This window comes from Emys orbicularis, chromosome 4 (assembly GCF_028017835.1).
Source record: "Emys orbicularis isolate rEmyOrb1 chromosome 4, rEmyOrb1.hap1, whole genome shotgun sequence".
Classification (NCBI taxonomy): Eukaryota; Metazoa; Chordata; order Testudines; family Emydidae; genus Emys; species Emys orbicularis.
The window spans coordinates 120,693,409-120,705,681 of NC_088686.1; positions in this window are offsets into that span (position 1 = coordinate 120,693,409).

The window sequence follows — 12,273 nt, forward strand, 5'->3', positions numbered from 1 at the left end:
AGTGCAAGATAAAAGAGCAGCATTGTGTGCCACGAGCATTTAAAAATCAGGAGTCCTGCCCAAAAAATCACGAGATTAGCTTCAAAATCATGAGAGATTTAAAAATAAGATCGTTCGGGATCGTTTTATTTGCATCTCTGGTTTCTGAACCTGTAGCGAGCACTTAGTTCATGTTGTCAAGCTTTTCGCCAGCACCAGGAAGGCTAGAAATGTTTCTTCAAATGAAAGCTGAGTTTCTTACATATTCACGTGACTCTAGAAGCTGGAGCTTTAAGACAAAAACAACTCTTGCATGAGATGGTAGCACTGAACCAGTAAAGAAAATGAAGAGGAGAAAACCTGTGTGTTTACTCCAGGAATCAGACTGGGGGATAGGCTTTAACAATGGCACCGTACAGCGTAGGTTTCGGCTACTGCTTGGATGTACGTGGCAAGGTCTGTACTCAGTGGCTGTGACGGGTTGTGTCTTGCAGGCCGATGGCCCAGAACGTCACTGGAATGTTGCTTGCTAGTTAAGTGTTGCCGAGCGAGCAGGGGGAGCAGCACAAGAGCACAATATTTAGTTATTAGGTAGGTAAAAAAAAAGTCAAATTAAAAAACCAAAATAGATATGAAAAATCTTGATCTATATTTCTCACCAACTTAAAAAACAGTTTAATGTCTAATTTTGGACCTAAGCTTTTTGACTGCACAATTTTAAGTGGAATTTCATGGAAGTTTACAAATAATTCATGTGTCTTATTTTGCAATGGGGCCTTAAGGCCTAACAGTTTGGGGCACAGAGGAACGTTGGGGAGGGAGGGAAGACGAGACGTGTGCAGCAGGGCCTGCGCCAGCCCCCACAGGAGCAAGGAGGGAGCAGTTCCCAGCCCAGCTCCGCCCCCCCAGCTACAGCCTCCGCTCCACCCCCACCCCCAGCCACAGATCCGCTCTGCCCCCCAGGCCAGCTCCACTCTAGCCCCAGCTCCTCCCCACATCCCCAGTTCTGCCCCCAGCTCTGCTGTCAGCCCAAGCTCCTCTGCTGAGCCAACTGTGCAGTAATGGAGGGGGGCATGGACAGACTCCATTACTGGTGTGGGGGGAGGGCATGACTTTTGGGCACCACTGCCTTAAGATCCTTGTAAATTACTATGGATTGCAACTCCATCAATGGCCGCTAGAAATGGACTTTCACATTTGTATGGCTTTGCTCCAGCCTGCTTGCAAACAGGCTAATTGTTGCTAATGTGCACTTTTGATGGGTTCAGGGACTGTACAAAATACAGTACATGCATCTGTTACATTTCACATCTAGTTCAGTTTAAAAAGAAATAAAATAGAATAGTATTAAAGATCTAATCCTGCAGAATTTACTCATGCAAATTTCTCATTAAGGTCAATGGGGCAAATTAATCCCTGGTCTAACTCCTCAAGTCAATTTGGCATTACACCACGGATGAATCTGGCCCAAGGAGAGTTTTGCACATGACTCAGGACAGCGCCTTATTGTCAGACTTAAAAGAGGAGAATTCAGACCCCAAAGTGATCACACGATCACCCTACCTGCTTCACTATTACAGTTATGCTGCTGATGTCATCATAGTTAAGAAAAAGGGAGAGAGTATTTCTGGCCAAGATTTTCAAAAGTGACTCAGTCTTCACTTTTGGGTGCTCAACTTGAGATACCTTTGTCTGATTCTGGCAGATGCTCAGCGCTCTCTGAAAATCAAGTCCCATTAAGATATCGGTTGCCCCAAATTTGCCGTCTCCTCACATTACTAATCACACTTGAAAATCTTGGCCATCATACTGAGCTGTGAATTTCAAAATAAATCCAAACATTAATATGTCAGGGTAGGTTGTCAGTGTGTGGATACTGTGGTGGTGTGTGCAATGGAAATGCCTGTACATTTTGTAAGGGTGTGTGTTTAGAATTTGATTGACTTCGTTTTTGGAGAAATGGCTTAAAAATGTTTATTTTACAGAAAACGTAACTGTCCTGCCCAAACTCCCAGGCAATGCCCCTAATCCTTGAAATATTTTAAATTGCAACTTGAGGAGAACGGTCATTAATCAATGACTTGTTACAAAGCCCATTGGATCAAACCCTAGAGGTTTAATTGGTTTTGAACTTTGCACCAAGGCCATTTCCTGGTTGCGAATAACAAGTTATGATCACAGGTGGATGGAAATATCAGATTAACAAATACTAAGTGAAGTCAAATGATTTGACCGTTTTGTGTTTCCTGAAGTGCTTACATGGAAATAGCTAATGAGTTAATAATTAATGGGTGCATTGAAACAGGGTAGTTAAGCACCACGCTTCCCAACTGGGTCATGAGCTTGCACCTGTTGAAATCAGTGGTAGAACCGAGGCACTTAGTGCCAACGGGTTCCATTCTGTGCCGAGACCACAGAGACACAAATAAGTGCGCAAAGTTATAGGGGTGTGATTCGCAGTATGTGCCATGGGAGGCTGTTTTTGAAAAGCCGGCCCTTTGAGGCTGTTGTATCATCCCATCTATCTGGGTCTGGTGCAGAGCAAATGCCTTTTGAACAGTGTTTGCTGAAGTGGGCTCTCCACTCGTGTAAGGAGCTGTTGTTACGCTAATGAGCTGGAAAAGCTTCATGTGAAAACAATGCGAAATATTTGTCCAGTCCATTCATCTGAAATAATTGTTAATTTGTGGCTGCTCAGTGACCACCTGGAGTAGCAAGTCCAAGAAGTAACTTACTGCATTACAGGAACGGAAAGCAGGAATGGTTATAATGGGCCAACCAGCAATGTTTGTGGGAGTTTGGATCCAGATTTTTGTGTCTGGACCATCTATAATCAAAATATATTCAGTGCCAATGATTTGTCCACTGTGTCTAGCAATAGTATCTGAGATTCTAAGTTATACAGGACTGTGACTGTGCGCAGGGATATTCAGATCTTGGTTAGATACCACAATAAGTGCCTTGTGTACCTAATATAGTATCAGACTCTTAGAAACACACTGATGCCTGATGTACAGCTATTTATTACTTCAAATGTGATGAGAAGAGAGAAAATGAGACTAGAATGAGAATAGAACTGAACTGCTTGATGATGGCTGGTTAAAAAGCAGCACGGCCATCATATGAAGCTGCAGCACTATCTCTGTAATGTGTGTGTGTCTGTCTGTCTCTGTCTCATGCATGTGCAGCTGATTCGACAGTGTGTTTCTTCCCTGCACCAAATTATCTCTTTGGGAAGCAGCATCTCTTGGGAGGAAGTGAAGTGGTTTGACATGATAGGCGGAGACAGTTTTTGAGTGCTGAGTCAGAGCTGGGAGGGAGATCTCACAGCAGCAGAAGGCAAGAGAATAACCCTTTAATTTTGTGTGTCTGGCGGACAGTGTTTCGACCATTTAGTATCAGACAAGAGTCGATACTAAAGGGTCCGAAGAGTCCATCTGGGACGTAACCAAATCCGTGTGATGGATTCTGTGCGTTTCTATTTGCTTTCTGTGGCCTGTACATGCGCACAAGGCTCGAGCACAACGTGCTGCCTGCTTCCGCAGTGCATGAAATGACCCCTAACTTAGCCACGTGAGTAGTGTGACCAATTAGGACATTAGCTGTTGTACACAAGCCTATTGCAATGAGCAGTGTCCCCATCAGATATCAATGCTAGTAAGAGATCTCTGTGTGAGGAATGCATATCTAAAGCATGCCCAGATTTTGTGCCATTGAGATTGCCGTGCCTAGTTGCACATCTGGTGTCTCCCCATGACCTCCAGCAGAATGATGGGGTCAGTCCAGAGGTCCTCCCAGCCTGCTTACATTGACCTGATTCTGAGTTGTCTGTGGGTGGCAAAAGGCTGCTTGGTGCACCCAGACTTCTAAAACCACTGAAAACATGTAACCTCCCTGGAGGCCCTTCGAAGCTGGCTGGCGCATGTCCCATTGACATTGCTAATTGCTGCAGTGCATCCCCACTGCTGCTGTTTGAAAAGCTGAAATAGGAATGTGAAGGGGGGAGGGAGGGGAAGAGGCTGCGTCTGTGATGGCCTCTATTCCACGGATTCTGGTGCTGTTCCCCAAGGCAGTACATATGTGGAGATGCTGGCAGTGGAACATGTGCAAAGTCAGCATCGCTCAGCTCTTCCTGCTTGCGTGGCTGCCTCTCCAATGAATAAACCATTTCAGAAATACAGGCCAGTGCCTCATAACCATCACCATCCCTGGCTTGGGTATGGAAAACAAGCCCAGCTCCATCGGTGCATAAAGCTGCAGTACACAGACATGCACTGAAATCAGTAGGGTTTCTCTGGATCTGCGCTGGGGAAACTGGGAGCAGTGTCTTGCCCCAGGAATGTATAAATGGTTATGTAAGTGGACCATACATTATTGAATATTTAAGTTCACAAACACCATGACATGGTAAATATTTGCATGGAGCTAATCTGTAGCAACACTAGAGATTTTGGATGGTCTCCAAATACAACAGAACAGTTACTGATACAAGTAAGTGACTGATTTAGTTTTCTTGTACATTTTTGGGTGGATCAGGTCTCCTAGATCTGCATTCAGCTTTCCTCCCTCCCCCCTTGCACACAGCAGGGAGCCCAGCTCTGCACAGTTCTTCCTCCTAAGACTTTGCCCGAGGAGGGGAGGGGAATCGAGGCTGGGGGGAGCTATGGGGATGACACGTTGTCCCATTCTCCCCTGCCCTGAGCACTACAGGTAATCCCCAGAAAAATTAATGACGATTTAAGCCATGTCTACACTTAACAAATTTACAGCGGCACAGCTGTACTGATAGAGCTGTGCCTCTGTAAGGGTATGTCTACACTACGGGATTAATCCGAATTTACAGAGTTCGATTTTTGGCAACTGATTGTATAAATTCGAGTGTATCCGGTCACACTAAGCACATTAATTTGGCAGTGTGCGTCCATGTACCGAGGCTAGCGTCGACTTCCGGAGCGTTGCACTGTGGGTAGCTATCCCATAGTTCCCGCAGTCTCCTCCGCCCATTGGAATTCTGGGTTGAGATCCCAATGTCTGATGGGGCAAAAACCATTGTCGCGGGTGGTTCTGGGTACATCCTCCCCCTCCCTCCGGGAAAGCAACGGCAGACAACCTTTTCGCGCCTTTTTCCTGGGTGAACAGTGCAGACGCCATACCGTGGCAAGCATGGAGCCCGCTCAGCTCAAGACAGCAGTCATGAACATTGTAAACACCTCACGCGTTATCGTGCAGTTTATGCTGAACCAGAACCCGCAAAACCAGGCGGCGAGGAGTAGGCTACGGCAGCGCGGCGATGAGAGTGATGAGGACATGCACATGGAATTCTATCAAACCGCGGGCCCCGGCGCTTTGGAGATCATGCTGTTAATGGGGCAGGTTATAGCCGTGGAACGCCGATTCTGGGCCCGGGAAACAAGCACAGACTGGTGGGACCGCATCGTGTTGCAGGTGTGGGACGATTCCCAGTGGCTGCGAAACTTTCGCATGCGTAAGGGCACTTTCATGGAACTTTGTGACTTGCTTTCCCCTGCCCTGAAGCGCCAGAATACCAAGATGAGAGCTGCCCTCACAGTTGAGAAGCGAGTGGCGATAGCCCTGTGGAAGCTTGCAACGCCAGACAGCTACCGGTCAGTCGGGAATCAATTTGGAGTGGGCAAATCTACTGTGGGGGCTGCTGTGATGCAAGTAGCCAAAGCAATCACTGAGCTGCTGCTACGAAAGGTAGTGACTCTGGGAAATGTGCAGGTCATAGTGGATGGCTTTGCTGCAATGGGATTCCCTAACTGTGGTGGGGCGATAGATGGAACCCATATCCCTATCTTGGCACCGGAGCACCAGGGCAGCCAGTACATAAACCGCAAGGGGTACTTTTCAATGGTGCTGCAAGCACTGGTGGATCACAAGGGACGTTTCACCAACATCAACGTTGGATGGCCGGGAAGGGTTCATGACGCTCGCGTCTTCAGGAACACTAATCTGTTTAAACGGCTGCAGCAAGGGACTTACTTCCCGGACCAGAAAATAACCGTTGGGGATGTTGAAATGCCTATAGTTATCCTTGGGGACCCAGCCTACCCCTTAATGCCATGGCTCATGAAGCCATACACAGGCAGCCTGCACAGTAGTCAGGAGCTGTTCAACTACAGGCTGAGCAAGTGCAGAATGGTGGTGGAATGTGCATTTGGATGTTTAAAGGGTCACTGGTGCACTTTACTGACTTGCTCAGACCTCAGTCAAACCAATATTCCCATTGTTATTGCTGCTTGCTGTGTGCTCCACAATCTCTGTGAGAGTAAGGGGGACACCTTTATGGTGGGGTGGGAGGCTGAGGCAAATCGCCTGGCCGCTGATTACGTGCAGCCAGATGCCAGGGCGATTAGAAGAGCACACCAGGAAGCACTGCGCATCAGAGAAGCTTTGAAAACCAGTTTCATGACTGGCCAGGCTACGGTGTGAAAGTTCTGTTTGTTGAAAACCCGCCCCCTTGATTGACTCATTCCTTGTAAGCAAACCACCCTCCCCCCTTCGATCACAGCTTGCTTTCAAAGGAAATAAAGTCACTATCATTTAAAAATCATGTATTCTTTATTAATTGATTATAAACATAGGGAGAGAACTGACAAGGTAGCCCGGGTGGGGTTTGGGAGGAGGATAGGAGGGAAGGAAAAGGCCACTAAAAAAGTTCAAAGTAATGACAGCCTTTTGCTTGGGCTGTCCACTGGGGTGGAGTGGGAGGGTGCATGGAGCCTCCCCCTCTGCGTTCTTACACGTCTGGGTGAGGAGGCTATGGAACATGGTGAGGGGGGGAGGGAGGTTATACAGCGGCTGCAGCGGCACTCTGTGATCCTGCTGCCATTCCTGAAGTTCCACCAGACGCCGGAGCATGTCCGTTTGATCACGCAGCAGCCCCAGCGCTGTAGCCTGCCACCTCTCATCTCGAGCGTCCCTCATGGCCTCACGTTCACTGGCATCTTTCCTGTACTTTGATACCGTGTCCTTCCACTCATTAAGATGAGCTCTTTCATTGCGGGTGGATTCCATGATTTCAGAGAACATTTTGTCTCGCGTCCTTTTTTTCGCCGCCTTATCTGAGATAGCCTTCGGGACGGAGGAGGGAGGCTTGAAAAATTTGCAGCTGCGGGAGGGAGGGAGGGAAAAAAGGGAGAGAAGTATTTAAAAAGATACATTTTACAGAACAATGCTTATACTCTTTCACGGTGAACAACACTATTCACATTACATAGCACATGTGATTTCGGTACAAGGTCGCATTTTGCATCTTAATATTGAGTGCCTGCGGCTTTGGTGTTAGAGATCACAGACGCAGGTCCGGGCAACAGAATTCGGCTTGCATGCGGCCATGGTAAGCCATTGTCTTTCGGCTTCTGCAGTCTTAAAGCAGCGCCCTCCTTTCCCACATACCAAGCAAAGCCCGTTGAATGCTGCAGTTTTCCTGTTAACGTGCAGCAGCAGAAACCAAACTACCCCCCCCCATCCAATTCTCTGGGATGATCGCTTTATCCCTCCCCCCCACCGCGTGGCTGGTATCAGGGAAGATCCCTGCTAGCCAAACACGAAAAGCTCAGCGCCAATGATTTCCCCCCCCACTTCCCCCCCGCTTGGCTAACTGCAAGGAAGGATTTCTTTTCAGCCACAGGCAAACAGCCCGGTAGGAATGGCCACCTCTGTCCCCTTAATTAAATTCCCGTATTTCAACCAGGTTACCATGAACTATTTCACTCTCCTGAGGATAACAAAGCGAGATAAAGAACGGATGTTGCTTGAATGCCAGCAAACACCGGGACCATATGCTGCCTGGCTTTGTCATGCAATGATACCAGATTACTTGCTACTAGCATGGCGTGGTCAAGTGTCCTACCATGGAGGACGGAATAAGGGTGCAGTGCCCAGAAACCTTGTGGCAAGGCTTTTGGAGTACCTCCAGGAGAGCTTCATGGAGATGTCCCTGGAGGATTTCCACTCCATCCCCAGATACGTTAACAGACTTTTCCAGTAGCTGTACTGGCCGCGAATGCATCCCAAGTCCTCAGGGCAAATTAATCATTAAAAAACGCTTGCTTTTAAAACATGTTTTATATTTACAAAGGTACACTCACCGGAGGTCCCTTCCATGGCCTCATTGTCTGGGGGTTGGGAGGGTGCTTCAGTCAGGCTGAGAAAAAGATCCTGGCTGTTGGGGAGAATGGAGTGCTGTGTGCTCTCCGCAAGCTCGTCGTCATCCTCCTCCTCCTCATCTTCCCCATCCACAGAATCCTCAGGGATGGCTGAGATTACCCCCGCCTTGGAATCCACGGTCAGAAGTGAGGTAGTGGTGGCGGCGCCCCCTAGAATTGCATGCAGCTCAGCGTAGAAGTGGCATGTCTGCGGCTCTGACTGGGAGCGACCGTTTGCCTCCTTTGTTTTTTGATAGGCTTGTCTGAGCTCCTTAACTTTCACGCGGCACTGTAGTGAGTCCCTATTGTGGCCTCTCTCCATCATGCCCTTGGAGATTTTTTTCAAATGTTTTGGCATTTCGTCTTTTGGAACGTAGTTCTGCTAGCACGGAATCCTCTCCCCATATAGCGATCAGATCCAGTACCTCCCATAGGGTCCATGCTGGTGCTCTTTTTCGATTCTCGGACTGCATGGTTACCTGTGCTGATGAGCTCTGTGTGGTCACCTGTGCTCTCCACGCTGGGCAAACAGGAAATGAAATTCAAAAGTTCGCGGGGCTTTTCCTGTCTACCTGGCCAGTGCATCCGAGTTCAGATTGCTGTCCAGAGCGGTCACAATGGTGCACTGTGGGATAGCTCCCGGAGGCCAATACTGTCAAATTGTGGCCACACTAACCCTAATTTGAAATGGCAATACCGATTTCAGCGCTACTCCCCTCGTCGGGGAGGAGTACAGATATCGATATTAAGAGCCCTTTATATCGAAGTAAAGGGCTTCGTTGTGTGGACAGGTGCAGGGTTAATTCACTTTAATGCTGCTAAATTCGAGATAAACTCGTAGTGTAGACCAGGCCAAAGAGCACTCGTGTAGCTGCATTATGCTGATATACTAAAACCAGCTCAGCAAGTGGCAGTAGCTATGTTGGTGGGAGAAGCTCTCCTGCCAACATAAGTGTCCACACCAGTGCTTAGGTCAGTGTAACTTGTATCACTCGGGGGGTGGCTTATTCACACCCCTAAGTGACGTACGTTACACCGACATTACTGTTAGTGTAGACATACCCTAAGGCTGTGGAGTCTTTCTTTAGGAGAGCTTGCAGAAGAAGCAGTGGTGCCATGCTGCCTGTGCTGGGTGGTGAGTCAGGACAAGAGATCCCAGAGCGGGTGCAAAAGCACATGGGTGTCATGCGTGTGGAGGTCAACTCCTGCAGCTCCTTCCAAGTCCACAGTCTCTGGTCATTCCCCAAAAGGTGACTACCCCTCTAAGCTCCCCAGAATAATGTGGGGGGAAACTGAGCTGCGCCTGCCCTTTCTCCCCTCACCCAGGAGGGTGACTTCTGGTCCCCTGATACTTAGATGATGATTTTGATTGTGTTCAATCCTAGATTTAGCAGGGTCCCATCTAGCTCTTCCCTCTCATCCCTGTCTTGAAGGAATGGTCAATGCCCTGTGCCTGCCCATGACTTTCCCCTAGCAATCCACCCCCCTCCCATGCTGGAGTATGGGACAGTTCCAAATGCACTCAGCTACTCAACCTACAGCATGAGGGGGATTGAGAGGAGAATCTCCCTATGCAGATGGGGTGGCCCCTGAGCAGTGAGATTGTCAGCAGCCTGCCTAGGAGTCAGCTCCTCTGGCTGGGGGTGTGTGGACAAACATGGAGTCAGTTGCCCCTGTGTAAACCAATCCCATATTTTGATAGCTGCCATTAGCCATTGAGCCTCAGTTTATTTAATGAAGCCTGACCATATGGAGCTGGTCTCAGAATTGCACCCATCCTCAGCCAATCGGTCTGCTCCCTAAATCCAGGCCATGTTATGAGCATGGTACTGCACTAGGGATAAAGTAGCATCTACAAATACGTTCCTGAGATTTCGCTCCAGTGTATCGTAGCACTGAGTTTATAGATGGGAACGAACAGGCTTTCTCTCGTTTCCTCTAGTAACTCTTCAGCCATTTCTCTTTGGTCTTTCTTGGTGTTTCACTCTAGTGACTAATCTCTAGTTAGGATGGACTAACAAGTGGCAGCGAGAGATTTTCCTCCTGCTGGGATACTTAACTTTCACAAGAAAGCAGAAAAATCTTGAAGGATTCAATTTCCTGGGCCTATTAAATTTATAGGGCTAACGGCAAGAGTTCTGAGTAAAGCAAGATAATTTGATCAAGTCTCCATTTCCGCCCTTAAGTAATACACCTCTATCAACACAGCACTGCCAGGTGCCTTGTTCACACAGGGACATGCTAGATTTTTAAAATCAGAACACTTTGGGAGCCCTGCTTCCCAGCTGTAGTATCCATTCTCTGCTGTCACCCCATGCAATGTTTGTGCCTGGCTGCTGAAAGCTGGTAGGAAAAGAACACTTGTTTTCTAGGCTATTTTTTCATTTGATGAGTAGTTCCTAAGAGTGGATCATATGGGGGCTGCCTGCATAAGCATGCTCTGTACGCCCTGCATGCACCAGGAAGTGTAAAGTCCTATCAAGATAAGCTGGATTCAGCATTAGTCAGATAGGAAGTCTGATTTTACAGCCACTAGGCAGGGTTTAGAGCCACACCCATAGGATAAAGGAAAAATTTAGGAGATTTCTAACCAGGAACTGGCTATTTCTGGGCCATTGCATCAGAGCTTTCCATTTGAATCACTAGACGGCTGCATTTTGTACAGAGTTTTTCTATCCCAACCTGCCCCACAGAGTCAGGTAAAACTACAAACTGTATATGGTAGGAAACTAGTGCTTTTGTTGTTGATACTACAGTATAAACTAGACCAGTGGTTCTCAACCAGGGAGCAGTCTCCCAGGGGGTACATCAACCCATCTAGATATCTGCCTAGTTTGACAACAGGCTACATAAAAAGCACTAGCGAAGTCAGTACAAACTAGAATTTCATACAGCCAATGACTTGTTCATACTGCTCTATGTACTATAAACTGATATGTAAGTACAATATTTATATTCCAATTGATTTATAATTATATGGTAGAAATGAGAAAGTCAGCAGTTTTTCAGTACTAGTGTGCTGTGACACTTCTGTATTTTTACATCCGATTTTGTAAGCAAGTCGTGTTTAAGTGAGGTGAAACTTGAGGGTACGCAAGACAAATCAGACTCCTGCAAGGGGGTACAGTCATCTGGAAAGGTTGAGAGCCACTGAACTAGAGACCCTAATGGAGATCAGGGCCCATTGCGCTAAGTGCTGTACATACGCCTCCAAAGAGAGCGTTCCTGCCCCGAAGAGTTTGATGATCTCTATCCAGTTCCCAGAACAAAATACCGTGTTGAGGCCTGATCTCCTTTATTGGGAGTTTGACCTGAGTAAAGAATGAAAGGAAGGGCTCAAAACTGGCTCCTTTGCTGGTAGCTGCGGGAGAGAGGCCAGGGTTTGACTGTAGCATGGAGCCTGAACAATACTTTTCACCTAAAGCTGGTCCCCCTCTAGATAAAGGTTGGGACACTGCTGGGACAATATTGGGAACATGCAGGGCCGGATTTACACCTTACACGCCCCTAGGCACAGCATCTTCAGCGCCCCCCTGCCTACAGCTGACCTTTCTGTTGCACCGTTTGAGAGATGTAAGGTGCCCCTAGGACTGTACCTACTGCGCCTAATTAGAAATCTGGCCCTGGGAACATGCTGGAATCTGGACAGCTGATGCTTGGGGAGGCCAGAGAGAGAAGGGAGCTGCTGTCCTAAAGGCTAGGGGAGACGCTGGCACAGATGAGGACTTGAGCAGAGGCGGAGTCAAATCAGTGGCTGACATGGGCAGTGTTGAGGAAGCGATGACAGGCAGATCTAGGAGAACTCAGGGTCAAGGATGGTGCTGTGGTTACAGGTGGGGGAGGCCGGTGGCTGGGAGATAGACAACAAAGCAGTACGCGTGAGGATACGCCCCTTGCTCAAGGGCTTATCATAATGCAGATCGTTCCTAACCTGAGTCCATGGGGAAAGGAATGAGTTATGTGAGCACTGAAATTTTGGAGAGCGAAATGGTGTTTAGGCTCCAATAGCTTTGGGGAAACTGTTCCCTTTGGAGAGCTTTAGGTTCTGGTCTTGATAAGCGCATAGAGACATCTTCCCTGTTGCAGATATTGGTGAATGCATTCCTAGAGCGACCTGAGGGAC